Here is a 27,640-nt window from a genome sequence, read left to right as displayed (position 1 = left end):
TCAGGCAGTGATGAAGGAGTGAATTGACTTCATGGCTCATTACAATCTACTTGATCCCTTCTAAACTCTTAATTCTATGTATGTTAATGATCCTCTCTTCTTTTTAATTGTCTTGGTGTTCCACTAATCAGGCTATTCTTTGCTCTGCCATTCTGCTGTTCCTAGGTGCTCCTGGTAATGAAGCTCCTAGAATTTTTGCTCCTAGAATTTCACAGCCCAGCAGATAGTTTTTTAATATATTCCAATGAAGTTATACTTGTTATTACTTCAATCTTAAACTGAATAATACAGCCTTAGGCTCCTAGCATATTAATAATGTGTTTAGTTTATTTTTAACTGGAGAAAAATGTGTGTCATTTCATATGTGTTGATGCACCTCACCATCCACACCCCCCCGTTTCAAAATTCTAGATCCACCAATATAGATCTAGAAATAGATATAGATACACATACATTTCTAAGTGTTATATGTAGTATAATTCCATATACTTAATTGGGTCAAGTTCTGTATTTCCAAGGAAAAGTTAATATTTCAGATACATAAGGACAAACTAACTTCCATGGAGTAAGGCCAGGATAGCTGGTAACTACTGTGCCTGGGGCAGTGTCCCACACCTCTCTTCCTGTATCTTCTCTGACTCCAGAGACTCCAGGGGTAGGCAGCATGCAAGAGCACCAGCTGGAGTTTGCTAATGCTGAGGAATGATGACGCTTCATTTTATTTTTCCTGTAGACATCCATATTGAGTGCCCCAAAAACCTCCTGTTTTAAGTGGCAAAAAAATAGAGTGACATCTCCCTCCAACAACAGTGAACTCCAGCTGCTGTTGCTCCACTATATTTCCCAAAATGCCCTTCACTTGCTTGCATATGTGCCACCACCACTACTTACTGCCTAGGCTGGAGCTAAAAAATACAAAGGGAGCAGAGGCTGGGGAGGAGAAGGACACTGCTCTCCTGCCACCCCACACCACTCTGGCACCTTCTCTCCCCATGCCTTGCTTGCCCATCCATCTTTACACTTCTGGGCTAAGGGTGGAAAAATATTATGGAATGTTCTACTGTTGAAAAAATAAACATTTAGGAATATAAAATGATCTTACTTAAAATTTGCCTATGAAGTTTTAAAATTGTTTTCTTTTTTTCCATTGTTGCTGTTTCTAAGCAGACATGGCACTCTGGCTTCTGAGATGAGCAATTTTGCTCTTGGGAGAGAAATTAACAAGGACAGAGCATACAGTATCCTGGTATAATTAACTGAAAAATAAATACACTCTTGAACAGGGATATGAAGTGGAAAAAAATAACCTTACACTCAGGAAAGGATCCCACTGTTCAGCAGGATTAGGTTTTCTTCAAGATATGTGCCCATAACAACTCCTCAAAAAAATAACTCTTGTATCTCTTCTGTCAGCACTTCCACTTATTTAATCACATTGCATTTTAGTGGCAGCATTTCCTAAAATGACAGTGCAGAACATGGCATCATGTAGTATCCAAAGGTTTTCTTTGTAAGTCAGATATTTGTGGCTACCTGCAAATAATCACTCTAGTTAGGAATCCCATTATTCATCCATACTCTTAATACAACCACAGCACTGAGCTCATAAGACATAGGTATCTCAATTTCTCATTTTCTCCACTTGATCTACTAACTCTTACATTACACAGCAAATACGCTGCCCAGTAACTGAAGAGAATAAATGGTTATACTGATTAGTTCAGGTATCCTGGCTGTACATACATTTTGGTATTCTATAAGCACTTTACTGGCAACTAACAGGAAATAAATGTAGGGGGGAAGAGATCTGGATGAGAGAGATAGAGGGAGCATTGCCAGTCTCAAATATTAAAAAATCATGAGTCAGGCACTGAGCAATCATCAGGTTGTCTTTAACATCACAAGTATTTGAATAATAATAATAATAATAATGGTAATGATAATCATAATAATTGTGTTCAGTCCTTCTTAATCTGCTTTCTGGTGTTTGAGTCTTCAGACTACACAGGGGTTATTTTTTCCCCACATTTATGGTACCAAAATTTTTACTTTTAATTTTTTAAATACAGGCTGTATCTATATGTCTGTAGGAGCTGGAGCTGTAATTAAAGCTTCCACTACACTTCCAGTAATATAATGAGAGTTGTTATGAACTGGTGAAGAGACTTGTACAAATAGTTATGTCTGTGAGATAACTGTAAAGGCAATCAATTTAAAATAAACACTCAGGTGCCACCTGCTGTTCAGGTAAGCTAATCACTTCCTTTTAAATGATGCCCCTTTACATTAAAGATGGTTGTCTACTGAGCCAGAGGGGAACCATTCTATATTTTCGCGTCTAATGTAAACAATTATGATGAAGATGGAACAATTTTGCGGAAGGAGACTCTTCATTCCTCCTGTACTTTTCTTCCCCTTTTCTTAGATGTTGGCTAATCTCATGGGCTCTCTTTCTTAGGCCTTTATGTACCATTTTCTCCTCTTTGGAATTTACATTTACACACGGTTTTGGATATTTTTGGAGCCGAGCATTGTTGAACCCAAGTTATGTTTTGGGGACCAAGAAAGCTCTGAGGAGACTGTCTCACCAAAATCAAGTACTTGAGAGAATGCATTTAAATATACTTTAGTAGCAACATTAAGAGGTAAATACAAATGCTATGAGACAATGGATGAAGCATGTCAACCAAACAATAACATATTCATTATTAACCATTTTTTAAATATTTGATGTAGAATGAAATTAATTTTAAATTTACTAAGTCCTAAATTCTTGAAAGCTTCCAACAGGGGGCCAGTCTGTTAGGTAGAAGGACTTCTTATCTAGGTTTAAAAACTAGGTTTTAAAGAACCACTTACCCTTTTTCAACTGTAGATTACCTATTCAGCAAGAAATGTAGATCAAGCCTGAAGAGCAAAGATTCTGAAGTGAACCCGGATTTTTATATTCAGTTACTTCAGCCTAACACCAAAATTTTGCCAAATTAAGCTACAAAATATAGAATTGTTCCTGATTGGTTATTTCATCTTTAATATTAAGATGCCTTGTCCTAAACCAGTTCTAACTGGTATAAAATCACTAAACAACTCTAAGTCACCTTCAGCCCACTTCTTTGCACTTTCTCACACCTTCTAAATTTGTGTCACCTATGACATTCTCTTACCTGCTCATTCCCTTTGCCTCTGATTCAGTTATCCAAATTCTAGTCAAGTGGATGCAAGCAAATGCAATACTGTATCTAGGGATCTTCCTAATTTGTGGGGGCTGCTCCAGGATTTTGTGGGAAGAACACAGGTCTGGGCAGCCATTGCACCTCTAATTGACCGAGGGGTCCAGTGACCACACACCTCACCACTGATTGGTTGCAGAGGCTGCCTATCATATGGCCCCACCCCTCACTGCTGATTGGTGCAAGGGCTATCCATCATGCAGCCCCACCTCTCAATGCTGATTGGTAGAGAGGAGTGAGGGCCACATGATAGGCAGCCCTCACAGACAATTAGTGTCAGGGAGTAGTGGTGGCCACCATTTTGCTTGCAGTTCTGTGAGTGTGTAGACTTCCCTCCTCCTGACCCTGTAGGACCGCTGCAGCATGCTGAGGACTGCTGGCTCCTGAGGAGGCAGCATTTTTTTTCCCTTAAGTATTTTTCCCTATGGACTTTGTGGATTTTGCAGGCATTGCCCAGAATTTATAGACAATTCTGGATTTCATGGAAGCTGAGAAATCCATGAAATTGTGAATTTGGTATGTCCCTAACTATATTATCTTGCTACAATCTACAAACTTCCTGCACACCTTGAATAGATTCTTACATTTTAAAGTTAGTAAGGACCAATTAAACTGACCTGTTATATTACGTAGGTCAAAAAAATTTCATCCAATACTTACTTTTACAACCTAATATGATCAGAAAACCCAGAGTACATGAATATCCTGACCTCGGACGGAAAAACGAGCTATATGTTTAAATAATTTACACATGTACAAGTCAACAGGACTGGATGATCTTCATCTGAGAGTGGTGAAGAAGCTGGCTGGAGTCAGTGTGGAACCCCTGGAGAAACTCTTCCACAACTCATGGCGCTCTGGAGAAGTTCCTGAGGACTGGAAGAGGGCCAATGTTGTGTCCATCCACAACAAGGGTGGGAGGGAGGATCTGGGTAACTATAGGCCAATCAGCCTAACTTCCATCCTAGGGAAAATCCTAGAAAAGTTCATCAAGGAGTATATCTGCGATAAGGTTGCAGATGGTAAGATTCTGAATGACAGCCTGCAAGGCTTCATTGCAGGCACGTCCTGCCTTACCAACCTCGTCTTCATCTATGACCAGGTAATTTGCCACCTGGACATAAGACAGCAGGTGGACATTGAATATCTTGACTTCCAAAAGGCCTTTGATCTAGTATCCCATGATGTCCTCATGAGAAAATTGGAGGATAGGGGGCTTAACTCAAGACAGTCAGGTGGTTGAGAAACTGGCTGCAGGATAAGACCCAGAAGGTTGTAATGAATGGATCTGTGTCATTCTGGTGAGAAGTTGATCACTGTGTCCCACAGGGGTCGGTGTTTGCTCCAGTACTTTTCAACATCTTTATTAATGATTTAATGTGGGAGTGAAGAGGTCACTGACCAAATTCACAGATGACACCAAGTTATGAGAAAGCATGGTCACATATGAAGATAGACTACAGTTACAGGCAGACCTAGACAGGCTAGCAAGTTGGGTGGATCAGAATCTGATGAAGTTCAACGTTGAGAAATATAAAGTTCTACACTTTGGGATGAGCAACCCCCAACATGCCTACAGGCTTGGTGGCACCAAACTGACTAGCACCACAAATGAAAGGGACCTGGGGGTAATAATAAACCATAGCATGAATATGAGCTGGCAGTGCAATGCTGTAACCAGTAGGGCATATAATACTCTGGCGTGCAGCAATTGATGCATCTCCAGCAAAACCAAAGAGGTGATTCTTCCACTCTACTCAGCACTGGTGAGACCACAGCTGGAGTACTGTGTCCAGTTCTGGGCACCACAGTTTAACAAGGATGTGGACAACTTTGAGACAGTCCACAGAAGAGCCACCCATGTGATCAGTGTCTTGCATGGCAAGCCATACGAGAAAAGGCTGAGGGATCTGGGACTCTTCAGCCTGAAGAAAAGAAAGCTGAGAGGGGACCTGGTAGTATCTTACTGCTACACTGGGGGAATACATCAGAGGCTCAGTGAGCAACTGTTCACCAGGGCACCTGAAAGGAAAACTAGGAGTAATGGCCACAAACTCCTGGAAGACCGATGCAGGCTCAACATTAGGAAAAACTTCTTCACAGTCAGGGTGTCTAAACTGTGGAATAAGTTCCCTCCAGAGGTGGTGCAATCACCTACCCTGTAAACCTTCAAGAGGCGACTAGACAGTCACCTTGCTGGGGTCACCTGAAACCCAGTTATCTTTCCTATTTGGTGCAGGGGGCTGGAGCTGATGATCTTCCAAGGTCCTTTCCAGCCTTATGATCTACGAATCTATCCATCTATGTCATTAGGAAAAAGAAGATTCCTAGGCTTCAAGTGGAGTCTGGAACATTCTTGCAGTTTAGGAGGGACTTGAGGTATTGGAATTCACAGATGTAATATAGTTATATATGGAAAAATTATTTCAAGTAATTTCAAAAGTAAAATAGGCTAGATGAGTACATTAACCATCCCTTCTAATGCTCCAACATTCAATTAAGCTACTATGGTTTAGCTTTCACTTTTTGTAGTCTAAGAGTGGATACATGAAATGGGTACTGTAGAGCATTGACATAAAAGTGGCTTTTAACAATATAATTTGAGAAGTTTGACCTATGCCCAAAGTTATCTAACTGCCAGTAGTTGCCTGTGGACCAAACTGGGACTGACCCTGAGGCACTTGCCTGTAAACACTAAGATCCACGAATAATAAGATGAAGAATCCATTAAAACAATGCACAGCCTGTAATAAACATCTGACAGCATGATAACCTGCAGGGTTTATCACCACTCATCAGGTATGATTATCAAAAAATGCTTGTGACTTCACACCTCATGAGTAATTTATTGATAAAACTTTTAAAATACATAGCTCATGATTTATGTCCCTACATTTATACATCTACTGAGCTTAGTTTAATACTTTCTATACATCTTAATTTTGGAGAGTACCACCACAGTTCAATAAACCAGACCTTCTGCCCCCAGCCTGATAATCATTTTTGTTGTGCCACTGTAGAGATTGGCAGTAGATAATACATGAAAACTTTGTTGAGCCAGTGTAATATCACTATCAAATCACTTTTGGAAATATTTATTTTCTGTCTATTTAAACAAGCAACTCTGTCTACTTTGAAAATCCTTTCTACTGACCCAAGATGCTAATGATATCAACATTATTTTCCATAAACATCTTTTACAGAACATAAGAATTCTGTCTTTGTGATTTCCCAATATGTCTGCCTGTCACAGAGTCAGCAGGCATAGAGTGATACCACAAAGAACTGGTATTATTTACTAGCCTGTGCATCCTTAAATGATTACCTTAGTTTCCATGAATCACAGTATTTAAAGAGAACTACAGTGGACAATTCATGTATATAATAGACAATACAATTATTCAGGTGTAGGCTCCTAATTATTAGAAGGATCACTTAAGGCAATGCAAGAACAGCTGTTCTGAGTGATTGATCCATTCAGGATAAACACCACTGTTTGATACATATTTACAATGGAACTATTCATTTTCAACTGTGCAATGAGAATATCTAAACTTTCTTGGGGCATCAGAAAAAAAATCTCATTAGTATAAAAATCTCTTCACTCTTTGTTGTAATTTTCTATTCAATAAGATTCATAATCTAATAAATGTTCCCAGATCTGCTACACTAAAGAAAGGTCAAGTTTTCTGAATAAAGTTTAAATGTGAATTTGCCATTTATATCTGATAAGAAGATTTACATGCTTATACCACGCTGTATGCAGTTTCCTATTGATTTGATCATTTTAGCCAGTTTTTTGGCAGGCATGCTGCAAATAAGCCCTGTGTCCTCCCCAAGTGCCACTCCAGTCTCTTTCTCCTGCCTAATCTGCTGTTTTGCTGTTTGCTTCTTACTCTATCTGCCACTGTGATGCCTGTCGATGTTCTGATAAGTTGTATACCTCACAAAGAGGCTGCCCGTGCCACTTTTGGTACATGCGTCACAGGTTGCCCTTCCCTATTTTTGTCTCCCATTATAATAATTATCGTCTATCATCTGCCTTTTTAATAGACAACCTGCCATAGGATATTAAGTATGGGTATTGAGAAGGTTGATGCACTAGCTCAAAGCCAATCAGCAGGACTGTGTGAAATTTTGCCGGCTGTTTCGTTTTGATGCTGTTTCAACTGGTTTTGAGCTCAAAACTTCAAAATCAAAACTAAACAAAGAGCTTTTAAACAGACTCGAAATGAAACAAGGTCAGTCTAAATGTTTTGAAAGTTTTGAAATGTTTTGAGTTTCGAAGTTCAAGCTGGGCTTGCCTGGAGGGAAACAGAAATAAGGAGAGGGTGGGGGAAGGTGGGGAGAAAGGAGGAAGGACTGATCTCATATTGACTGCGCGTAGCTGGCCAGTGACTGTCATCCTGCCCTGAGATCTCTTGTCAGCAGCCTGAGATGCAGTTTCCGAGAAACCCCAGCACCTATCTTCTTGAAACCTGGCAGGCTTCATGACCTCAGCAGGGACTAGTATGCCTGCAGTTTTCACCCCGCTGTGCCTTAACACATACATAGTCACACGTCACTAATTTTGCTTGTCAGCAGCCTGAGGTCCAGTTCCCCCCACACCCCTGCACTTATCTCCTTGAAATGTGGCAGGCTTTGTGGCCTCAGCAGGGTCTAGCATGCCTGCAGTTTTCACCCTGATGTGCCTTAACACACACATGCGACATGAGTTTTGCTTGTCAGCAGCTTGAGGTGCAGTTTCCCAGAAACCTCTGCACCTATCTCCTCGAAGCTTGGCAGACATCATGGCCTCAGAAGGGGCTACCACCTCTGTACATTTCATCTGAATCAGGGAAGAAGTGACACAGTTATAGGCAGTTTTGTGCTTCCTCTATAGCCTATGGGCGAAACGTCAAAACAGCGAAACAGTTTTGATGAAATGGAACAGTGCTTCGAAATTAAACAAAACTCAAAACAAAACACTGTCCTGTCGAAATGGAAGTTGAAACGAAATGATGCTGTTTTGCACAGCCCTATCGATCAATAACAAAAAGGCCCAATCTAAAATGTCTATCTACGTCCTTGCAGCTTGGAATAAATGCCATGTTTCACGAGAATTGTCAATAGTGTTTTCACTAAATAACATTTGGGTAACCATAGCAATGCTTGACTACCTTATTTTCTCTATTGGATAAATTGTTCTTAATTTAGTCTTATTCAGCTGTCTTTCAAGATTGCTGCTTTTTACTGAAATGAAGCCAATGGGACAAAGTATTTAAAGTTAGGTACATATTTAAGTGTTTTCTTGGTTAGAACTGTTGAAGGGAGAATAGGAAGCTAAGGTAAAATATTTACTATACATACGTAGCAGTCATGTTAAAAATGAGGGAGCTGTATCTGGGCTAGGACTGGTAATTTTTATGTATAATGAATTTTCCTATATTTTATAAAACAGTTAACACAATGGAATCCAAATTCTGACTGATGACCTTAGGAATAATTTAATTTATAAACGTCTGTGCACACACATAAAGAAAATGCTACTGTATAGAAATCTAATGGGTGGATCACTTAAAAGCATAATTCCACTGGAGTACAGTAATATATATTGTTCCAATTTTTTTTCTGTAGGACAGTAGAGCACTTTCAAGAAGGGGATAGTTCTTAAGTGCAATGTTAAAGGAAGTTTGGCAGGAAGGAAGATGTAGTCGTAGTATTGCTCTGCTTTTTGTAGGATTTACTGCCCAGTTGGCTGGCATACTGCAGATGTGGATCAAAGACATAAAAAATTGTGGGCTTGGAATGTTTTTTTTAATATCTCCTTTCCTAAATGTATTAAAATTGTAGAGTTACATGTCTATTCTGGTGGCATAATAGAAGCATCTGGAGTACCATGAAGTCAGGGCTGAGCTATTGTGAAGAACTTTACAAAATATACAAGAAAGGAGTTTCCTTGTAAAATATCTTATGTTCCTGTGAATGGGAACCCAGCTGAAAGGAAGTGCAAAATAAAGCAGCTGTGAAGTACAGATGTTTCCAAAGGTAGTACTAAAACTGTGAAAGGTGTCACAGAAAAGCAGCAGTCAGAAAACTGCAAAGCCAAATAACAACAGCTGGAACCCCAACAATGAGAGCAGGCTAACTCACTCAGGGGTGAGATGCAAAAGGAGAGCCAACCCCAGAAGAAAGAGAATGGGGGACAATTGTAGAGGTATATGGCTCACTAGATTCAAAATGTGTGCTTTCCCCCACCAACCAAAATGGTTTCCTTTATTGATCACTGTCATAACACTTTGCCAGTTGTCCTGAATGCATATTGTAGATTGCTGAAGATGACCTGAAACAGAAGGCACAGACAGAAGTGACCATTTTTGCCTGGTCTGGCTCCTGAAAGTGCTTTACAACCATAAACAAACAGAAGTGCACAGGTACAAATGCTTTAAAAGGGCTCGATTCTGTGAAAATCTGAACCTTCGTGTTCATGCAATGAGGGTTCAGATGACAATCCTTCAAAATGGAGCATCTTTAGTAACTTGTGTCTGTGCCACCTCCCAGCCTTGAGCTGTTTTCAGAATGGGAGGGGGAAGAGGGGGCAGAGGGAGTTGAGTCTGGGGTTTTTTCAGCTAGTGCTGGAAGGTGGTGTATTGGACCCCCCTGAGCACTGGTTGGGGAACCCCTAGAACAAGCTCCTCTGCTCCCTTCCCCACCTCCTAGTCTGACAACAGTGCCAGGGCTGGGAGAGCGGAAGGGGAAGGAGGAGTTTGTTAGGGGAGACCAGCTGCAGGCTTGCAGCCAGAAGTTGGATCCCCTAACCCCCTGAACCCAGCAGCTAACTTCTGTTGGATCCAGGGGATCATTGTAACTCATAGCGCTTCCTGCAAAATGTTTTGAGTTTTAGTAGGGAACTGATCTTCTCTCTGCACCTAGAAAGATTGTGCTTTTATTTTTGATTCCTCGATATTTTTCACATAAAAGAAGCAAAATTCTTCATATTTCTAATATAAATTAAAACAGAGAAACATTAAAAATAAAAAGCCTCCTCTTACTAGAAAGACCAAGACAGGGATACAAATTCAAGTTTTGAAAAATCCTTTGCAGATCTTCTTTAATCCTGCGGCCAGTGACATACATCAGCTACCACCTCTTGGTACCATCCAATTGTGCAGGTTTGCACCATCATGAATTCTAGTCTAGAAAGACTAAAAAACACATGCATAGGTTTTTATCATAGAGCAGACCATCTGGTGTGAAAAGTTTCCATACCATGGAGCAAAGAGACTGGTTTCCAATTAATTAGCTATTTTAGGAGAATTGGATTTACTCTTTCCAAGATGGTTATAGTTGATAAGACAGTCATCTGTCAGTCAATCTGTGTCTGTTTGCCTTTAGTCTAGCTTGAATACTGGCAAAAATTCAGAAAGATGTTTATTGTTTATATCCTTGTTCCCCCGCTAAAATCATCCCAGGGACTGAATCACTGACTATAGTCATGGTCATTTTTATCCATAGTTGTTTGTCCTCTTATTAATGGTGAATATACAAATGGCCCAATGAAGGCATATCAAGAACAAAGGGTATTATAGGAGTAGATTTCAGATGTTATTTATAGAAAGATTTTCTAATATGAAGCTATTAATAGCAACTAGCTGCACAAGAGGTGAATGAACAATACAGATGTCTCAGCCTCATTTGAAGGAGCTATTATTTTCCTGAAGAAATGCCCTGTTTGTACAAGGCACCATTTACAAGTCTATTGTGTTTTTTATAGCTACAAAATAATGTTGTTTTTATCTCTTTCAGCTGACGGCTGAGCTGCTAGCTTCCGTTTGGCAACCTCACAAACAATCTGTGTGCAGCAAGCCACGCTTAGCAGGCCCCTAGTGTGGGTGACTCGGAGAACTGAGCACAAAGCTAAAAGGATGGCTTGACTTACTTGTAAAACCACCCTTTGGAAAGCTGAAACCCAGGGCTGCACTGAGGTCCTGTGCCGGGATGGAAACTTGTAGTAGGAAGAGAAAATGAAGATAAAGAGAGCACTACTTAAAATACTTGGCAATTCAGGAATGCTAAGGGAGTATCAAAAAGAACAGAAATTAAATCTTTGCATTCTACATCTTAAGAAGAGGCTTTTAAAAAGTATACACTCTCTTGAAGCACTAATATATAAATTGGTTTATTGAATCAGGGAGAGAACAAGATTGCCTTAAATTTTCTATGCAAATATGTATTCAGATTTGGTACAGAATTTAAATCATGAATCAAATGGGAAACTATACAGCAGTAGAGAGCATTGATGACAGCACTGGCAAAGCACCCATTGTTTTTGACTATGCAAAGAAGTGTTAAGATTCAGTAAGTGATCATTGCATATAACATGGTTTAATTTAAAAATCGCCAATAGTTTCTGAAGCACCCACCTATAAATCTGTATGTTGTATCTCATAAAAAGAGACAATGAATTAACTGTAGGGAGTGAGAGCTGCACTGGTGACTAGTGAGGTTGCAAAATGGTGTCCATGTTTTGGCTAATTGTGCTAAACACACATCTAGGGAATGCTTAGTCATATATGTGTGAAACTTATTTAGCTGTGTTGTGAATTGAATAGTCTCTGGAATGGCTTCATTCTGTAACCTAAAAGATCTGGGAGCCAGGATGGCCTGAGAGCTCTTTTCATTTCTGTGCATTTCATTACTCTGATTCAGTGAAACAGGAAAAAGTTTACATTTTGAAAGTTGCAACCTGATAAATGGATAAATCTAAGCAGAAGTGGATCCAGGATTTTGCAAAGGGGGTTGTGGGAGTAGTGACAAGCATTCCAGGGGTGGCTGAACTGCAGCCCCCAGCTTCCAGCATGGAGGTGGGCAAATCACAGCAGTCAGGGAAAATCAAAGCAGGGGCAGCAGTCAGGAACATTTTTGTGTCCCCAAGGCAGTAAAAATTCCAATCCTTCCCTTCCGTGCTTTTTCCTCCTTCCCTCACAAACCCCTGCCACTGCCCCAGCTATCACAGGTGAGGGGAGCTTCAGAGCCACTTCTATGTGTTCCAACCATGCTGCACAGGGGCCAGGTTAAGCTCAGGACTGTGTGGCTGCTGGTGGGAGGGGATCTGGTCCCAGACTGGAGGGGAATACCCACAGGGACCAGGAGGTGATGGAGAACCTGCCCGACAGTACTGCTGTCCCAGGCTGAGCCTGGTCCTCCCACACAGCCCAGTTGGAGTAGGCCTGGGTAGCTCTGAAGCCCCCCCTTGCCCCCAGGTCAGGGGGGACAGCATCAGCAGTGATCAGGGGAAGGGGGAAGGAAAAACTAGGGGGCATGCATCTGAACACAGAGGTGAAGCAGGGGGTGGGGAGGGAGGTGGATTCTTACCTGCTTGGGAAACTTTGAATAATCTCTGATTGATGCTCCTACCTTCTAGTCAGAAAACAGGATGCAGCTGCAACCCTCTCTGATTAATAGATTCACAGATGCTAGGGTTGGAAGGGACCTCAACATATCATCAAATCCAACCCCCTGCCTAGGAAGGAAAGAGTGCTGGGGTCAGGTGAACCCAGCCAGCTGCCTATCCAGCTTTCTCTTAAAGACCTCCAAGGTAGGGGAGAGAACCACCACCCTTGGAAGCCCATTCCAAATTTTGGCCATCCTTACTGGATCAACTCCTGGATCTAAAAGAAGATAATCTTTTAATTTTAATCTGGAACTGTTTTTCATTTCAACAGCATATAATCTTTGGGGGAAGAAAGTGTATATGAACTTTTCCAAGACATTTTTTGCTAATACCATTAATTGTGCTTCTATAAGAAGCATTATATCATTAACTCATTTGAACAATCCCAGACAGCATTTTCTAATAGGTAGTAAAGTTCCAGTGGTAATGGCCAAGAATGTTTAATCTGATGATGTTTAATCAAATAATGTGAGATTGCAGAACTACAAGATCTATTGGCAAAAAAACCAGTGTTGACACTTAACTTGAGCACCAATCTTTATTTCAGCCTTTTTATTTCAGGTAAAAATGGCAGAGGTACACAAAGGAGCCCTAAACACCCCATCCTCAACTGAGAATTACACAGCATGACAGTGTCCTTCAAGAATCCCTCTCAAATCCCAGGAGTAGGGAGAATGTCAGATGCCTCCCTAGGAGGCTACTATAACTTGAACAGGCTAACTCATTATGCCAAGGCCTTCTCCATTCCTCAAGTGACTCAAGATCCGTATTAGGCAAAGGCAGTTTCAGAAACAGATCCAGGGGCTAATGATCAGGGTTCAGGAGCACTGCAGGGGTGACTGCACATCCCTTTCCCAATCTCCTCCCTCCTCTTTTCCCCACTTGGGTGGGTAGACCATGTGGCAGGACAGTAGGGGCACTACTATTCTGAGACGCCCACCTTACTGTGCCCGATCAAAACCACACTTTGGGTGTCTCCCCTGGGGTGCTTCATCCAGTGAACCCCCCTCTGGAGCACATCCACCAGCCTGGGGTAATCACTGCCACCACTCAGGCTTTGGTCACTGTTCAGGGTCTGTGCAGCCCAGAGTACATAGAAGACCTGAAGACCTTAGGGGTGCTTAGCCTGCCATGGTATTTTGGGATGTTTCTTTTAGCCTGAAACATTCAAAAGTAGCCTCCTGTACTAGACAAAAGTAAAAAGCTACATCCACCTTAGATAGCCGAGCAAAGGAAGCTGTAAAGGCTAGTCTCTCCCTCTTAAGCTTTCACAGCAAGGCATGCTATAACAGATACCTTTAGTGGTTTAAGATGGAAAAGATGAGGAAGGGGTATGTGACATAGGAGTATTGAAAAAAAACACACCTTGAGCAAAACAGAATGGGCTTGATATGGCCCTTTTGGTCTGTGACTAAAGTTACATAACCCTGATTTAATGGCTGCATTGCAAATAAGTTACTTGTGTTCATCCAGAGACTGATAGAACTCCAGAGGCTTTTTGCTTGCTTCGGTGTCCCCAGAATGACTGCCTCCTGTAAGATGGAGTGACCCCTTTTATAACTTTGTTGACCTTATCACTAAGTCCCAACCAGAAACAGGGATTATATAATGCAGACCAATCCTTTTAAAAGTCAGCAGCATCCCCCTTTATGGATTTTTTACAACTCAGTCACTCAGGTGACCAGGTGGATCCAGCAGCCAGAGTTTCAAAACAGAGGGCGCTGGGCATAAAAAGGGGGATTTCCTCCCTTCCTTTCTATGCTCAGACATATATTGAATCCTCCCCTCTCCCTGTCCTTCCTATTCTCCCACTCCTTTGCCTGCCACTGCCAGTATCCCTGCTGTTCCAAGGATGAGAGAGTCCCTGTCCTGATCCAGCTGGGCTTTGCAGGGGCTGGGCTCAGTCTGAGATGGTGGTGACAGCAGGCAGACTGGTTCCCTTTCCCTGCACCTGTTCCCAGGCTTGGGAAACATTTGGAGGGAGTAGGCAGGGAGGGATGAGTCCTAGGAAGAGTCCAACTCCCATGCAGGTTGGCTGGAGAGGAACAGGAGCTTGCCTCTCCCTTAGGACTGTGAAGACATCTTCAGTGGTAGGCAAGGGAGTGGAGGAAAGGGAGGGGAGGAGACAGAAAGGGGATGTGCCTCTAAGCATGGAAGGGAAAGAAAAGGAAAATGCTTACCTTGTTTAGTAAAGCCCCCTACTATCCTGCTTCAGGTCATGAGTTCTGCACTGCAGTTCATAGAAACAAAGCTCAGTATCTCACCCTGAAACTCCATCCCTCATGGTTTCTATTTTTCCTTTTTGCCCACCAGAATAAGCTAAGAAATTAAAAAGAAAAATTAAAGCCTAGGGGTTAGAAAGGTTGCATTGTTAAGCAGATGTGTTAGGAATGCCACTTTTAAATTTTATATGGCATCTCCTGTTTTGCTTGCCTGTAAAAATATTTTACATACACTAATCCATGATTACATATTTTTTGCAAATTGTCACTTTGTGAAACCTTTTGGGTACTATTAAGAAAGTTGATTAAATGTATTTGTATGTAAATAAATATATACTATATAAAATTATTTAAAATGATCAGTAAAACTATACTAATTGTCTAAGTAAATCTTACTTAAATGATGCACTATAAATAAAGTACTATCCATTTGATCTGAGCTTGTGAGAGAAAACTGCAAAGTCATATTGCAAGAGGTAAGGTTTTTTGTGGGTGATATCTTTTGTTGGCCCAATTCTGTAGTTGCGGGGGTATTGAAAGGCTTTCAAGTACCACATTACCCTTCATGAGGTACTGTGGTATCCACAAGTCTGTCTATGTCCTTCCCAGCTATACAGCTGGGCCAATAAAATATATTGTCCACAAAAATTCTTGCCTGTTGCATGTTTCCTGCACCATCTTGGCTACAAAATCATCCCAACAATACCACATAGGGTCATATTCACATTCTACTGCTGAGAGACTAAATGGTCTAGATGTCATTCTTAAACTCATACTAACTGAAATGTTAATTTTAAGTAGTCTCATTGACTGCCATTACATTAGTAAGGGTATCAAAATCTGGTTCTGTCTCTGCAAATGTTAATTTGAATAAAAAAGTGAATCCCCACTTTTGCTTCTCTTTTCCATTTAGTTTCAGTAAATTTCCAATCAATGACTTTATTGGCAAAGATATTTGCAGAAATAACCGCATTGGCTAACTGTAGCAAATATTGCATGTAAGCAATTTTTGTAATGAAAAAATGTATCTGACCCTGAAACCACTAGCCAAGAATTCCTCATATGGTATTATTGAAGTAATGTTTTTAAACTAATGAATGACTTGTAAAAAATGTGAGTTGTTGTTAATATTTTGTAAACAGGAAAAATAGCTAATTTTGGTGCAGGGGAGGGGAATGTACTTTGCTTTAGTAGACCTATTGAAAAAAAACCAATATGATGGGCTTTTTATTCTATTTTCCAGCAAAAAAAGACATGGAGATGAATTCATAAATGTAAATGTTTGGTTAGCATGAGTTTGCTTTTTTTTGGCTCTTGAAGAGAATGAAAGCAGTTTATCTATTTTCTCTATTTTTATCCTAGGCAATGAAAAGAATGGACAACAAAAAAATCAGCAGTGTAGAAATATTCATGAAAAACATAAAGAAAAAGCATGCATAGAACAAAATTATATGCCTTTCCTTACTTCCTTGTTGTTTAACTATTCTGTACACTTACTTGTTCCAGAAAGCATAGCCAGCCTAGCCTGTACTTGGCCCATTTCAGCTGGTGTCTATTGTCAACCTAGATCCCTTCTGATTTGTTTTAAGCTCTATTTGGGGAAAATGTTCATTATTATGGAAATTATCTATTCTTCTATTGATCTGATGTTTAAGATCATGTTTAACTTCAAATATAGAGAATCATTTCACAGCAGCACTGAGTTCATTATTATGCTGCGCTTTAGAAAATTTAGAGTAGTTTAAACAAGTTTTTTGTTAGGAGACCCATTTTAACATGAGAAAATATTTAAGAGAATTCCATGATTCATAGAAATGATGTTTATAATGTGCTATATCTTAAATGGCTGCACTCAATTCTTCTGATGGGAGTTTGGGATCAAGATTTACATGACAAATTAAATTCACTCTTCAGTCTTATAAATAATTCTCTTTAAGTGAACATTTAGTCTTTGAAAGCTGCAGTGGAAACTGTAGTTCTTTATTTAGTCTTATGCTATAGGCCAAATACGGTACAAACAGCTGCAAGGGAGTTCCCCACAACTGCCTCACCAACAGCTGGGAGACTGAACTGGACAGGCTAGTTTCTTCAAGAATATTTTAGGCTCTACGGGTGCCTATACATGAGCAGGGAGGCTGCTCCAGCATGTCAGAGCAGATTCAATTAATCAAGTCTGCTGGAGCATGGCAATTACCACGTTCCAGCAGTCTCCTGCATCTCATGTATCACTGTCCCAGCACTTAAAAATGGTGGTGGGGTGCTTTAACCAAAGCTCATTCAATGAGTTTTAGTTCAAGCACCCCAACCTTCATTTTTAAGTATGGGGACACTGATACACGAAATGTGGATGAGATGTGGCGGTGCTTTAATTAGGAGCTACTTTAATGAAAGCAACCCCCCCCCCCTCCGTCCCTGTCCCCTACCGGAGCACATGTAAAAGTGCTTTATGTTAACTTAGTCCAGGGTATTTGTTAAGAAGAAGCTGAGACTCGTGCTAGGCTTTGCTAAACTCTATGATGGTTTTGAGAAGATACACACGCAAGATAGTCCACAACCTCCTCTCATTTAGGCCTTTACTCAGGCTTGAGGTCCCTAAGCATTCTTATAGCACACATTGCACCAAATAGTAAGGACAAAATAAGCATGTACTGTTACTTTAAAAAAAAAAAAAGCTGTGTCTTGCAAAATGTTTACATTATGATTTCAAGTGGGACACTGCATCTTTCATATTTTTCTAGTCAGCAATATCTAAAGATTTTTACATATTTATAAGGTTGATTTTATATACAGAGATGCCTTTGTCTATCAGGTTACTGAGGGCTGGAAAATAGATTTCCTGGGTTTTTCACTTTGCTAGACCCATTGAGCCATGGCATGTAGCGAATTACTTGTGCCAGTAAGTATATGACATCTCATCAGTAAAGCATGTAATGATGTCTTTGGTGCATGAAGTGAAATTATTTCAAGTTGCAAAGGACCTCCAGGAAGGGGTCAGAAGGTTGGATGCTAAGAAATAAATCATAAGTGTCTGCAGAGAGTTGCTCGTTTGGGTTAAAAGAAAGATTACTTACAGATCCAATATTTTACTAAGAAGGTGAACTACAGGTGCCACCGTGTATAGTGCTTAAAGCAGAGACTTGGAAGTTAAAGCAGAGACTTGTCATATAACCTCTCTTAGCCTCTGTTTACCCAACTGTGAAATAGTTATCATCAGTACTTAGCCTACCTGATTTGCAAGGGTGTCACAAGGCTTAATTTGACGTTTGTAAAGATCAACATAAAATGTACATGTAAATTAATATATAGGAATATCAGCATGAGCCTGAATTTTATTAACCAGAAGAATGTGTTTTGCATAGAGAAAAGTTTAAGTTGAATAGTTCTTTTAAAAGCTTGAAAGAATAAGGTATCAATGCAACCCTAGCTTAGTCATAACCAAAAACCTATTGAAAAAAATCAGTGAGGACCTGATTGAATGCCCACTGAAGTCAATGGAACTATTCCTGTTAATTATGAGGGGCATTAGGCAAATGCAAATATAACTGGCATCTGAAAACTCAAAGGAATAGAGTAGACTTGCAAACAGTCTGAAGAACTGGATAAATATTTTGTATAATGAAAGTATCTTGTAATAGCTGGAACAAAGCATTGGGTTTCCAAATGGTATACTGAAAGCTTTCGTATTTGTCTCTGTATTTTATGTTTGTAGACATAGACAGAATTTAAGGAAATAAAACCTATTTCACAAACAAGTTAATGAATAAGAGGATGACATTGTTCAGGTTTATAGATGTGGAAAGAAGTCTGAGTAAATCGTTTTTAATAAACATTTACAGGTGATGGCTTGACAGAATATAATTGGCTACATTTAGGTGAGGCATACTGCCAACTAAGTTTAAATTTTTAGCTGGAGATACCAATTCAAAATTAGGATCAAATGAAACAGATTTTTATTGTAGCTATTCATTGTAGTTATTTGACTTCAGTGAATGATAGGAAACAGGAGCAGTCCTTCCTTTTACTCTCCTCAGTTCATTTTCTGAATGCACTAAAACAGGTTTTTTTTAGGTTGATAAATTGTCAGTATACATGAAAAAGAGTTTGATTTATTGTAATTTATTTTATGGCAGGAGGTTATGCAAGCTTCACACTCACGTACTCTAAATGTGCTCATTGCTATATTTGATTTATTAAGCATCTATTCAGAGGTAATTTAAAATATATGTCTTAAAAGAACAATTCATGGCACATCTAACAAGCTGTACATGACAAAACAATATTGCATATTGTAGTAAAGGGGGGGAGGGGGCATGTCTACATGAGATGTTTACTGTGGAGCTGCCTAATTAGCTCTCCAGTAAATGTCTCAGCAGCTACATACGTGACCCTATTAGGCTACATGAAACTAATAAACTCTTCTGCAGGTTAGTACTTGTAAATACCAGTAGTATCCTGCTGTAGAGTTTTGTTGGCAGCAATGCATGTGTAGTTGCTGACTCCATTGTCTGGGGCATGAGGGTGTTTCAGTGTGGGGGCTGCCTGCTGGCTAGCCGTGCACTGGAGCACCCTTGTGCTCCAGCCAGGCCCTCTGCAGCATGTTGAGCTGGAGGGAGCAGCCCCAGGCTAGCAAGCTGCCCCCTGGGGTCCCCTGTCAGCCGGGGCTGCTCCGGCCCAGCTCAGCATGCTGTGGTCCCAAGTACATGGGTAAATGCGGTGCCTGGGATCAGTAAACTCTGGCATGATATGCACCAGAGTTTAGTACTTCAGATTAATATACACGTGTAGATGCACCCAAGGACACATAATACCTTTGGATTTAGAAACACAGTCTTTATTTCACTCCTATGTGAAAAGTACCAGCATTGCTGTTACAAGCTGGTTGTAAAATACATCAACTAATAAATGGACAGCCACACTGGGTACCTATACACATGCCCAATGCCTTCTCTGACACATGTTAATTAGCACATCTTGGAGCAGACTTGATTAATCAAATCTGCTGGAGAATGTTAATTAGCATGCTCCAGCAGTTTGAGCATCACATGCATTCAGCCTCCCTGTACTTCAAAATGGCGGTGAGGGCACTTTAACCAAAGCTTGTTCACCAAGTTACTGTGCCCCCACCATCATTTTAAAGCACAGGATGCTGAACATACAAGATGCTATGGGCACTTTAATTAGAGTGGCTTCTGAGAGCTGCTCAAATTAAAGTGCCTTCCCACCCCACACTCCAGAGCACATGTAAAGAAGGCCATTCTGCGCTAGCTTTAGTTTCCAAATGGTCTTAGGAGGTAACCCTATTAATGCTGTAGGAAAAAGCCTACTCTAAAATAAACACAAGTATAGAAGTAGCCATAGGTCCATACAATCCATATTTAAAGGGCTGTGTCTTCCTACTGGCAATGTAATGGCCTGCATCAGTTCCACACAGTTCTTGAGACTGGTACCAAAAATACACCACACCCACTTGCTCCTGTTTCAAATGCTTCAAACCTGGAGCTAAGGGGGGAAGGACTCACCAAAGATGTTTCTCCTACTGCTGCTCTCAAGCATGCCAGAAACGGAGGTCTCAAGACCAGTGCCAGAATCCTTAGAAATGTTAGTAAATGAAGAAGTGACAAGATAGAAGCCTACATTGCCATGTATATAGGATCCCTTGGAGAAGATGAATCGTTGCTCCAAATTACTTTCTGTAGTGTCTGGAGAAAGAAATTCAGTCACTCCAGAATAACCCATCCACTCCTGCCAGGGACAAGTTGTCAGTGTCACTTCATGGTCAGTAGTTATGGGGAAGTTGATAAGTGGCCAATATTTCTGAAGCTTTTAAAATATTTCTGAAGTTGTTACATTAACTGTCATTGATTTGAGATAACCTAAAAGGGAAGGGTTTTTCTTTTCTTTTGCTTTAAATCTCTTGTTCTAAAATAAAACTTTCTCTTAGCTGAACTTTGTTCCAGAAAACAACTCTTTTGACAGTAACTGTATGGTGTAGAGATCCAGCAGGTTATGCCAACAGTTTCAGAGATCTATTTTAAACCTGAGGAGACAGGAACAATTAAATTTTTTTCTGGCCAGACCATTTTAATGAGAGAAAACAAGGCTGTCTGCTTCTGGGATGACATGTCTCTTACTAAGGAAAACATCAGGCTCCAGGATTTCATCCTTCACAAACTCTGAAAAACAGGAAAACGGATTTGAGTTCCTGATGTGCTAACAATTTGTGTTAATTCACACTTATGCATCAGTGACTAGCTCATTTGGGAAACATTGTTTCCAAGGTCGGAGGCTGCTTGTTGGATAAAGGCATTAAGCTAGTGAAAAAGAAGCATTGCTTCCTATAGTTGATGAAGGCTTTCACTGCTTCTCTTTCTTGTGCCTATTCCTACCACTGATGAAAGACCAGATTCTGGGCACAGATAAATTTCGACATTCGCAGGCAATATCATGAAGCAATTCATACATTTTGCCACAGTTACTGTGGTTGCTGCCAGAATTTCCAAAGAGAGTAGTCAAAGCCGATCAGAATTTGGAAGCAGTTGAAGTAGTCTTTTGAGACAAACAAACATACTGGACACACTTCAGTGAGAAAGCAGGCAGTGCTGTTTGCAAAGTTTCATAAAGAGATCCAAGCGATTAAGCCAGGTTACACCATGGCTATTTTTGTTAAGTCCTGCTTTAGCAGAATTTCAAAATGATTTTCCAAACATGTCCCTTGTCCTCAAATATCTTGTTAAAGTTCCTTTCCTAATTTGTGCTGATCGTAAATCAATATTTGTGCTGGTGTTAGTTCAGGGACTTTCATCAATGGAAAAAGAAGCCTTTTTTCACACCATGGAAGACAGACAGTCTCCATATAGATTTACTCAGCCTGACATAACAGCATTAGTATCCCCAGGGGTTAGATACAGTTCAGTCCCCACAACACCTCCCCTAAAGCCTACAGGCCAGTTGTGGCAAATTATGTATAGTAATTTTGTTACTTGAAATTTTTGGTTGGTGATGTATCTTCTGATAGAACCAAATTCATTTTACTTGATGACTCAAATTAGCCTTGACTCCTTCATGCTGTCCTTTAGGACTATATCCAAAGGCCCTTCTTCTGAACTGTGAGGATTGGAGAGAGCAAAACTCTCATTCTGTGCTTAATGTGCTGTATTAAGTATACATCTTCATTCACGTCTGGGACATCGCTGTTCAGCGTGTTGCCTTTTTCTACAGTGTCAGTCGTGGTATCTTTACAAAGGAAACTTACCGGGCGCTCCATTGTTACACAAATCCATCTGGGGCAGCACATCATTTTCTTATAAGTCCCCAAAGCTTGAGTTGGAAGAAAAACTCAACAAGTGGTAGTTTGGCACTAAAAATACTGATGGTGCGCACTTTGTGCTCAGTAACCTAATGATTAAAGCTTTTCCACTGGAAGTAGGTTACCTGGACTATCCCACCCTGAGGAAATATGAACCTATGACTTGCTCCTTAGGACAGTATCCTTGCTACCAGGTGCCCATGCTTTGGACAGTGCTAAGAGCATAGTTCAACCCTCCAACTGACAATACTCTCCTTAGCAGTCAAGAAAAGATTCATAGGGCCAAATAGAGACCATACGTGGTAGAGTATGGATGGATGTGGAATGGGACCTGCAAGAAGAGGGGCAAGGGGTACAAACAGGACTTAACCTATTCACCTTTCTCCTCAGCATCCACATTCTTCCATTGTGGGTAGGTGCTGGGCTACATAGTAATAATCTGACCAAGCAAGTGGCATTTCTTATGTTATTTTGGAATGTAATGGTAGGTCAGTGAACACAGCAGCTTTGTGAGGGGAGAGTATTGGCTCCTGACTTCTTCTCTTTATTCTAGTTATTCATTCTATACAATCAGCACTTAATACAAAAGGAATAAATAGTGCTAGCAGCAGAGGGAAGAACCAGGTCTGCCTCCTTGTAACTGAGTGCTATGGGCCTCAGTGTCATCCTGCTTCTTCTTAATTTTCCTTCAGGCCCCATGCCTCTTCAACTCGTCAAAGGTTGTACTGGGGAAGTGGGGTATTTGGTGGAAACACCTACGGATGAGGTCTCCCACTTCCTGAACATGTTCCTTAACTACTCCAGTGTTGGGCAAAGTAGGGTGAGCACCCCCTTATTTTGCCACCACTTCCCTTTACCCTGAAGTCAAGGCTGCTGTCTGTCAGTTAGACATATTGGGCTTCTCTACACATGCACTTTAATGCACATTAATGTATTTTAATGCACCTTAAAGTATCACTTAAAAAAAACCTGTGCTCTTTAGTTAATGCTCATTAAGACAGGCTAAACCACATTTTCCTAGTACCTCACAATGGAAGTATTAATTTAATGCACATTAACTAAAGTATGTTAATGCACAGAAGGGAATGTAGTGCATGTGTGCCCAGTGGTTTTGGTGGATGTCTCCTTCCAAGGACCTGAATCCCAACAGACTTCTCTCCTGTTAGCTGTCAGAATTGAGTGGGCTTTTGACATGATAAATAAGCTAAGGCCACCAACTGAGAGAGGAGAGAGCTATCCATTTCCACAGGTTGAATTGTATCCATGTCTCATATCAGGTATAAGGTTTGCCGGTGACAGAGCCAGACAGTTCTCTGGAAAGCCCAGGTGGAAAGATTATTCTCCTGAGCTAGACATGTACTTTGGGATGAATGAGGGCTAAATTATTAGGCATCACAAAGAGAGGTGAGGTCTATTATCCTAGCCTAAAGGTAATCCTTCTGTGAACCAAGTTAGCGAACCAAGTCTTAGTGTTCAGAATGGCTTGAACAACAGCTAAGATATACAGCACTGGCTACCATATGTTAGGTAGTGTTTCTACAATGTATTGATGACAACTCAAATATCAAAATCATTTACTAATTCATTGTGACTGTTTTAGAAGACTCATTATGCTAATGTGCCTATAAGTCATTGCTGTATAGTTAGGTGTAGTGGAGTTGCGCATGGGAAACAAGAAATTTCAAGCCTTTCTCAGTCCAACTTTCAAATCACCTTTGCCACAGATCAGAAAGAGCAAGAAAGACCTTGAATCCATTCAGAAATACACAGTCTTAAGTGCCTTCTGAGTATTAACATTTCAACAACACACCAATGTTGCCTAGATGCCAAAAGCCCAACCGTCAGTACCCAGCTATGAAAAATGTGAGAACTTCCTTCATAACTTTGACACTTGTATTAAAATATGCTTTCAGTACACAAATGTCTGTGGTACACTGAAAAATGGAAATAGAGCTGCATAAAAATAACTTCATGAACTAACAGTAACACTATGATTTCTCTGATGATTGTATAATGTATTGAATCACTGAAATTTTGAATTTATCTGAATATTTACAGTATTGCTACACCAAAGCACCATCAAGGTCATTGGGTTTGCTTAAAATCTCACAATGGAGTATATAGAGGTCTTTTTCCTAAAATATGAAAGAATGGGTCTCCTCTCATCCTTCCCTAAACAAATCCATCAGATAAAATATATTATTACTGGCATGGCTTTGGGGAAGTAATAGATCGGGAGAAACACAATTCACAGCCAACTTTACTGCTGCACACCTTACAAATGCACCATAAGAAAAAAATATACACATAAATGGCAGCAGTAGGGAATAGCACATTGACCGAGATCAGGTCAAAGGTGCAGGAAATGAAGTAGGAAGGTGGTCCAAGTTTTATGACCAGCCACAGGCTTCCTCCATTCTATTTCCTATGTATGTCAGAGTGACATTCTTGCTTTGCTCCCTCCATGCATGCAGAGTCTTTATGTATTAATATTACAATGGGCTGGGGGAGGGGAGCTTGAGTGGTTCCTGCCATATAAATCAGGACTTCTGCAGCATAAATCATTGTACATAGTTGTTACATAGTTTAGAACTGGTCCAATGTGCCACATAGGACTCTGGGCCTAGATTATGACCAAAGAATTTTGCAATAGGATTACATGTCCCTTTAAACATATAATCATTAAAGCATGAATTTATTCCTCAAGAGTTTAAGCCATACCAGAATGATTTTTGTGTAATTCTTGGAGTCAAAATATTTATGACCTTCTTTGGTTTCACATAAAATATGACTTGTGTTACAGCTTGGCAAGAATGTACAAGTCCTTCACTGAGACCTATTGAAATTCTAATTTCTTTCTTCAACCTCATGTTTTCAAACTACTGTTTGATTTATGAAAAAGTTCTTTTTTGTCAGCGTACCTTTGACCTTTCTTATTTTACACATAAAGTGCCTTTCTTTATGTTCTAACTTCTGTTTAGTCATCCCTATACTAATCAGAGTTTAAAATTAAAATATAAGTCCATCAAACAATTATTATTTGTTTTTTCATTTAAAATTTAGTCACCATTTTGATACTGGAATATTTAGGTTAAATAAAATTAGCATAAATAGCTCTGGCCTCTCTCCCTCTCTCTCTGTTGGTCTCTCTCTTCTACTTCAAACAATTTGGCTAAAACCATACAATGTTCTAGAATTTGAACAGACCAATTAGAAAATGGCATGAATAAATGCATATTGCAGATGATGTGTACTGAACCATTCTTATTAAATCAAGGGATGGATCTGTTCTTGCAATTTTCATTGACATCCCTCTTCCAGCTCACAGCCAGCTGGCAATTAATGGAATCAAATTTAAAGCAAGGAATCAGGAGAAATCAGCTTCTGTGTAGTCATTCTTATATCAAGCATATGCACATGTCTATTTTACATATGTCTGCAGTATGTGTACAATTATATTGTACATATGCTGGCCCACAAAGGAAGAGAGAACATGCCAATGCAAAAGGGGCATTGTTTTTCACAAATATAGTAACCCACTGCCTAACTATATGCATTTTTTTTAACTGTGCACTTATTTTTACCATTGTCTTCAATAGAAGTAGAGTCAGTTTAGTATTGAGTACTTTTACATATCTCACCAATCATATAAATCTTGCAGTATATAAAGGAAAAGGAAAAAAAAAACCCAAATAGAAACAAGAAATGTTGCAACTGACAGAGGGCATTTAATCACCCAGGAAAAGTCCATACAGTCCTAAAAATCAGAGACAGAAAAAATACAATTAAATGTAGTCCAGTCCTGCCAATGCAGGTTTGTTCCTGACTACATTCCCTACTGTTTTGACCTATTTCATTTCACAGGTCCCCAAGGGCTATTCACCACATCTTTGCAGAGTAGTCAACATATACTATTGCCACATTTTTTTTCCTGGTATTCAAAGTAAATTTTTCTTTCCTAGTTTGTCTTAATACTCCTGTCTATATCAACCTGTAGCCCACTAAAAAATCATTCTTGATATTTAGGTATCAGCAGACTTATAGTCCCCTTATCCATTCTATATATGTTTAGCATTATAGCTGTTACAGTAATTTTCTGGCTTTTCCCTAAACTACAAAGAAATTATTCCAGATACTGTCATGCCAAAGCTGTATAAAGTAGTGTCAATGCCATGTTCTGTGACACTGCTTTCTTCTTCCCTTAAGACCTGCATTTTTCAATTGTTTTATTACTGGTGTTGTTGTCTGCCCAGTTCTCTTCTTTGTCTAGGTAAACATATTTCTATGTTCATGTGAGAGGCAAGGGTTTTTGTGGGTGATATTTTTTATTAGCCAACTGTATTACTAGACCTTGTCCCTCACATTTTTCCTGGACCATCGTGACTACAACATCACCCCAGTGCTACCATTTCGACTTTTATGGCACTTTTACCTCTTATATGGTACTAGCTTCACATTTTATTAAAGTACCTTTTTCTCTTTCTTCCATCTGTGATAAAAATATTAAATATGATTTTCTGGACTGTTATTTGTAGTACAGTACAACCTCATTATAACAAGCCCCACTTTTAACAGTTCTAAGGGCAGGAAATCTGTTCTTCATTCTTATAATGCAAGAAATGGACTGACCGTATTATAGCAAACACCTTCTTTTAATGAATTTTCTCTCAGTCACAAAGGGTTCATTACAATGAGGGTATACTGTATTTATTCTATGGTAATAACTTGATCAGGTTCCTCTTGTGGTATTTATTATAAAAACACATAGTAAGAGATACTTCCTGGTCTGAAGAATCTTGGACTCAAATCTTTTGGGCTTAAGCCTATGCATCTACCCACCCCAAAATACACCTCAGTTCAGGACAGTAATCATATTTTTCCCTGGGGACATTCAAATCAGTCTCATTCTCTTAGGGTGCATCCACATGAGCATGCATGTGCCTCTTGCCCTGCCTCAAACCCATTTGAGGCGGGGCAACAGGCACACGCAGGAATGAAAACATGTTCCCCACGCTGCAAGTTTGCAGCGCAGGGAGAAAATTAGGCCCTGGATATCCAGGGGTTTAAAAAAAATCGAAGTTTAAAAAAGCAGAGCAGGGCACAGTCCCAGACCATGTCCTGAGGCAACCAGAAGCTGGCTCCTCCATGGAGATGCTCTGGCTGCCAGAGTGTCTCTGTGGTTGGCCCTCACCCTGGTGCTGAAACACGCAATGGGCCAATCTGCATGTTTCAGCACCAGAGCTCCAGTGCTAGTGAGTAAGGGGTCAGGGGGCTGGAGAAGGAGGGAGGGGACCCGGATGGCTCCACTCACTCCCCCAGCACCCCCAGCCCCTGCCCTGGCCAGCACCTCCCACTACCAGCCCCCGCCAAGGCCTTTGACTCCTGCTGCGGCTGGCCCCTCCTCCTGCCAGCCCCCCCAAGACCCCCTGCCCTGGCTGGCCCTAAGCCC

The sequence above is a fragment of the Crocodylus porosus genome, unplaced genomic scaffold, assembly GCF_001723895.1.
Source record: "Crocodylus porosus isolate Cpor-Errol unplaced genomic scaffold, CroPor_comp1, whole genome shotgun sequence".
In the NCBI taxonomy this organism is placed as follows: Eukaryota; Metazoa; Chordata; order Crocodylia; family Crocodylidae; genus Crocodylus; species Crocodylus porosus.
Note: the sequence above shows the minus strand (reverse complement) of the source record.